This window comes from Triticum dicoccoides, chromosome 7B (genome assembly GCF_002162155.2).
Source record: "Triticum dicoccoides isolate Atlit2015 ecotype Zavitan chromosome 7B, WEW_v2.0, whole genome shotgun sequence".
NCBI lineage: Eukaryota > Viridiplantae > Streptophyta > Magnoliopsida > Poales > Poaceae > Triticum > Triticum dicoccoides.
Genome location: NC_041393.1, coordinates 611505403 through 611511784, shown reverse-complemented (window position 1 = coordinate 611511784; position 6382 = coordinate 611505403). Strand labels below are relative to the sequence as shown.

Here is a 6382-nt window from a genome sequence, read left to right as displayed (position 1 = left end):
TCGCCGCGGGAGAGCCGGAGCCGCCGCCCTTCTCTGCGGGAGTCGCCGACAAGTCGCATCCTGTCGCACGCCGGGGAAGAGCCGCCCCAGGTCGCCGCCCTTCGCCATGGGAGAGCCGGAGCCGCGGAGCCGCCGCCCGTCGCGCGCCTGCCTCTCCTCCTCTGCTACCGCAGGTACGCCGACGCCTCCCTCCCCCATCAAGCGCGTGGCTGCCGACCTGATTGACGAGGTTGAGCGGATGAAATTTCTCACCCCAATCCCAGTCCGCGCTGCCGCCTGACCCTCCGCCGCCGCTCCTCTTCTTGGCCCTCGCCCCACGCACATCGTCATCGCCCAGATCGCGCCCACCCTCCAACCCAAACGCCCCATCTTCCCCGCCGTTGTCGGACGCCGCCTCATCCCGCCGTGACCGCCCGTCGCTGAACCCTTAGGCATACAACCCGACGGAGCCGCACATGTCGTTGACGAGTATGCGGAATCCGCCGCCCAAGCTCTGTTTACCAAGACATCGTCGCGGGCTCGCTGTTCCTCTGCAAATCGACGTCCGCCCCTCCCCCGTGACTCTCTCCCCGCCGGCTGTGACATCCCGGACACTGCTTATCCGCTCTTTACCCTGGCGTCCGGCTGCCTACTACGTCAGGTTCCCGTTTCAGCGACGGTGGTCAGTGCAATTCTGCACCGTGCTTTGCTTTGCCCCGTCGGCAGATGCAGTGCGTGTGTGTGCACTGGCCTCGAGTCTAGCTTGGAGGCGGCGAGGTGTCTAGGCAGCGCTGCTTGCTCTGTTTCTACTGGCGCTGCTTGTTGTACCTGCTTCTTGTAAGTTCTTGCTCTAGATGATGCCTGTACGTTTTGGATGTCAGCAAAAAGTTTGCAATGCAAGTGGCAGGTGACAACTTATATAGTTCGGAATTTTGTTATATCCACTTAACCACTTGGTGTAAATCTGATAGGTACTTATAAACTGCTTTTGATGTGTTTTCCTCGTGAACAAATGTAAATGATATTAGAACTGAAATTTTATAAGGCTGTGTACTTAAAAGTTTAGACTGATTCGATGCATCTTTAAAGACTGAATTACAGGATGTGTGCTATGGTTCACACATAATACCTTGCTATTTAGATATTCTGCCTATCAGTGAAATTTGATTAATCCGTTGATGTATATGGGTTTGTGTAAACTGAAATTGTGTGCGTAGCCTGATTTATGGAGCAATGGATAACAAGGTGTGAACTATATATTTTATTTGAGTCAAGGATTGTTGAGTACCATAACTAATCCATTGTTTTTTCCATCTTGCAGCTCTTTGTGAGCTGGGCTATGTGGCGGCATCTATGATGAGTATCGCTACTAAGGGATGCTTGTTCACGTGAGGCAAAATTCGTCGTCTTCGATTTAACTAAAATCATGCTATAGCTTGATATGTACACCTCAATGAATGGTAGTTCTCCATTTATAAGTAGAGTCAAACATCACTATGAAAGCAAGCTGCCCAATTTATATGCGTTGATTTGCCTGATGCCATGTCATGATTTTCATTACCAATATGCATATTTGTCAACCATCGTGTTTATCTCATAGGTGATCTCTTGCCGCATGGCCCTCAGGTGGCCCGGTTTGGCTCAGATTTGGGTTGTAGTGCTGCTGGTGTTTGTTGTTTTTTCGTCCGTGTGGCCATCTACTCCCTCCGTTCTCTTATGGCTACGACTGTGAAGCTACTGTAATTCACAAGGTTTTCTACCAGCTTTTTTTCACTACTTTCTACTGAGTGTACTGTATTTTTTGCTTTTTTTCTTTTCTTACTGTATCGAGTGATATGGTTGGAGAAGTAAAGTGTGTTTATCCTTACATTAAACAAATAGGTGCCATTCAAGTGTTAATACAAGTATCATACTCACCTGTCGAGAATCGAGATCAACAACTGAACTGAAAATCTTTATTTGTTATGTTGTCAGGTGGACGAGGGCTTCAATGTCTTGGCCTGACGTCCACGGACCTAGCTGGATGGTCACCACCACAATTTGTGTCATTCATCAGCGTGCCAAACAGAACTGCTCACCACAGAATCGGATGCACCACAAGTATGAACACGCCACCATCTGCTCACTCCTCCCTCGCCGTAGGTCGGCAGATGATGAGGAACTTCCATCCCATGGTGAGTTTCATTTGCCTTTAGGCGATTTTGCCTCAGTAAGTTTGGGCTTTCTACAGTACACTACATTCTACTGACAGTGGATTAGGATTATCCTCGATCCATGACTTTCAATCATTCCTCTGCCATATCGCGCTAGGCTTTAGATTATGGTAATGCAAATCCCTCTCCCTCCACCTCCTCAGTTCGGAATCATTGTTCCTGTAATAGTGAAGATGAAAAACAATTCTAACTGTCCTTTCTGGAAATTGTTTGATGGTGTCCATTGTAGGCTAAGTTTTATTGTTTTCCAAGTTTGAATCAAACATGCTGGTGCCAGTTCTGCCCTTAAAACTTGCACACTCCCCTTAAAACTTGCACACTCCTATATTTCACACACATGAGTTTCTTTAAAAATGCACTCGTGGTGTAATGGAGGAGGTTCTGAGTGTGTGATGCCTTCTTTGTCTCCTCTTTGCTAGGTTCAGGGCTAGGTATTGTGGCATTTGAGATATCGCATTAAGCCCTCCAACTCTCTAGCAAAATTATGTTTACATTATTCGTAGGTACTACAAAAAATTTGGTATAAACGATGGATGCCTCGGTGGTGATACTGAATCAAGAGATATAGCTTCTAATGAGAAAGGTGTGGTAACTCTTTAATTGAAATGCCTAATTTGACCCCCCCCCTCTTTACTAGGATCAGGGCTAGGTACTGCGGCATCTGAGATATCGCATTAAGCCCTCCAACTCCCTAGCAATATTATGTTTACCTTATTCATAGGTACTAAAAAAAATTCGGTATAAATGGTGGGTGCCTCGGTGGTGATACTGAATCAAGAGATACATTTTCAAATGAGAAAGGTGTGGTAACTCTTTAACTGAAATGTTCATGTTACCCAGTATGGTTTGGAAATGAGTCGAAAGAGTGCATTTTTTCAGTATAGGATTGTATGGAACTGAATCATTCTCTTTTGAATAATGCATTTTTATGACGAATTGTCCAATGTTGTTAATGTGCAATAGAAGCATTTTCAAGATTTCAAGAAATAACACTCTGGAATTGCAAAAAAACAATGGTGCTCTGCTATTTTTATTCAAACGAGCTATTCTATTTTCTTTCTTCACTTAGATCAACATAGATCATTTTCAAGCAAGAGAATTATAATAGTGCAAGCTCTAGATTGCTGCTTATAATTCAAAATACTCTTTGTTGTCTTGATAAAGTAGTTGTTCACTTGCAGGATGTGGGGTGTGGGGTTACGTTTGGAAGGGATAAACCTTGCTGGTTATCACCAAGCATTTGAAGAAAATGGTGCCAATGGAGAGTGTCTTGAAAGCATCTTCATGTTTACAACCGAACAGACTTATCAGGTTTTGTTATATGAAACAGAGAGATTGTACCACACGTTGTACAATGTTGATCCACATTACATGTTGGCCCTTACTATGTTTTACGACATATCAAATTCACCACATACACCAATTTGCCCAACAGTTTCCTCCAATGACAACGAGGAAGATAGGAGGGAAGGAAAACGAGGAAGATAGGAGGGAAGGAAGGGAGGCGCTAGGGTCGCCACTCATGTCACTCGAGCAAGCGACATGGGGGCCTTTTCTTTCTCGAGAACAAACTTCCATGACTGACACGTCTGCCTTATCTTCTTTGAGCACGAACCTCCACAAATAGCCTCACAAATCTGGTTGTAATATTTATATAGACGTGCGTTGCATGTGCATGCTCATGCTTACTAGTATTACATAAGCAGCAAGTATTCAACAGGACAAACCATACTTTTCTCCTAAACAAAATAAACAGCATTACGCCGACCACAAGACTGTCACAAGCGATAGAGACCCAATACCTTAAACAGAATAACATAGGCTACAACCAAAAAACAAAGTCGTCAACACGCATGACGTTACTGCTCACTGTTCTCAATCTAGCTTGATCATCTTAGGCTTCTGCTGCCACCATCCTCTTTGCACCTCCACGCAGCATGAAATAATGCTCACTGTGAATTGCTCCTTGGTGGTGTCGACCTGGTCGGTAAATGCATCGACCACCTTGCGCCAGAGACGACGAATTTTATCCCAAACCTATCCGTGCAGCAGTACTAAATAGTCAGTCCTGTCACAAAACCTCCACACAAAATGTACTATGATCAAGTTTTCAATGCATCTTGTTTCTTAATTGTACCAGTGCATTCAATGTTTGAAAAAATAAATTAGAATTGATTCAACCTCCAGATGTTTTAGAAAATGGATTCTTAGCTAGACTTAAACATGCAGTCATCGGCATAACACAAAAGCATCGCTCTTATCTGTAGGTTTGGGGCATGGTTCCAGTTAAAATTCAGAATTTTCTGTTACCAAAAGTACAAAATAGCTAACATACTGATAAGTCAAGATCCCAGAATGGAACACAAGCATAACGGACAACCGAGTTCTTTGATTAGAAATCTCTTACCAATTTGGCCGCATAAGCCAAGTGCTCACACGTCCGGACATACAAAGGTTTCAAGACCTCATGCTTAGCTTCAGGATTTGTTATCTTCAAATACCCCTTACTGTTACTTTTTCCTTCTTTCACTTCTGGGTCTTCCTACAACGAGGACGAATCATGCGAATGGAAGAACTTACATTTCATTTCAAAAATAAGAAGGAAAACATTATAAACAGACTGCCATAATGCAAGTGTGCATTTCCTCTAAAAGTCATAACAGAGTCTACCTGATGATCAGCACCCTTTTCTTTCACTTCTGATTCTTCCTACAATGAGGACGAACCATGCAAATGGAAGAATTTATATTTCATTTAGAAAAATGAGAAGTAAAAGGTTATAAACAGACTACCTTAATGACAGGGTGCATTTGCTCTGAAAATGGATGTCCCTGATGATCAGTCATAACAGAGTCCACCTTATGACCAGCTCCCTCTTCTATCTCTTCTAGGTCTACCTACAACGACAACGAACCATGAAAATGGAAGAAACTTATATTTCATTTCAAAAGTAAGAAAGAAAAAGGTTATGAACAGACTACCTTAATGACAGGCTGAATTTGCTCTGAAAGTGGATGTTCCTGATGATGAGTCATAATAGAGTCCACCTTATCAAGCAATACCTTGCGTTGTTCTGCTTGAATCCATGAATGATTGGTCCTATTGTCAAAGAGGATCACCCTATCTTGGCACAACCTCATCATCTCCTACGAAGATTAAATGGCTTGCAACGTTTCATTCTGAGTCAATAAAATCCACCCTTTGTCCGAACTTTTTTTTGACAAAGAGTGCACTAAATGCGTTTTGATGCGAAGAATCGTGCAAATACGAGACGGTATATATGAAGCTGAAACAGACCTTCATGTACTCCGGAGCATCACTCACCATCTCCTTGAATTCATTCTGCCCTACCTCGTCTCCGTGAGTGAAAACCAAGACCATGCGCTCACCAAACATCCTCTTTATGGACTCAACCGCCGTCGCATCTTCTTCAGAGAAGCGAGACGTGGCCGAGAAGACAACGAGGGCTGCTTGTATCCCGTCTTTTGCCATGCTCATGCACTCCATGGCCACTTTCCCGACATCAACCGTGACGCTGGCGGTGTTGAGAAGCCCTAATTAACCAATACGAAAAAAATGTACATTTACATTAATTGCACCCAGGAGAGACGGAATCTTGATCAGAAATCAGATCTGTTGCTAGTAGGAGTAGATTGTAAACATCATCTCTGATTCTCTGTACATGTCACGAGCATGCTTAGTCGATTACCTGGTGTGTCTATTACTTTGACGATGCGGCCATCGTTGAGCGTGGTGCTTTCCATTTGGCAAGAGAGCGTGACGCTTAGCGCTTGGAAGCGAACGCCTCCTGCCCAAGGAAGCTGTTGCCGGTGGCGCTCTTGCCGTTGCCGATCTTCCCGACGAGGAGGAGCGTGACGCCGGTGGGACGAAGGGGCGCCTCGGCGTTGTCGTCTCGTCGCCTCCTTCCCCAGCCATCACGGAGGAACTCCTTTCCGCTGGGAAACTGCGTGATTACTCAGTCAGTGATCAAAGCAGGACGTAAGAGACGGATCAAGAAAGGAAATATCTCGTCTTTTTACCAGCACATGGTGGCACAAGCAAGAGTTGTGAAGCTGAGCGGCCGGCTGAGAGTGAATCCTAGGAGCCAAGCAGCAGTAGTGTCGCCCAGTACTTATCGTTCTCCTGTTTTTTAATGAAGAAGAAGAAGAAGAAAAAAAGAGGAGGTGAAC

General features: G+C 44.5%; 1 pseudogene; it reads right to left on the bottom strand.

Annotated features, from left to right (window-relative positions):
* Positions 1-4067: 4067 nt before the first annotated feature.
* Positions 4068-6128, bottom strand: LOC119339219 (annotated as a pseudogene).
* Between the last annotated feature and the right edge of the window lie 254 nt (positions 6129-6382).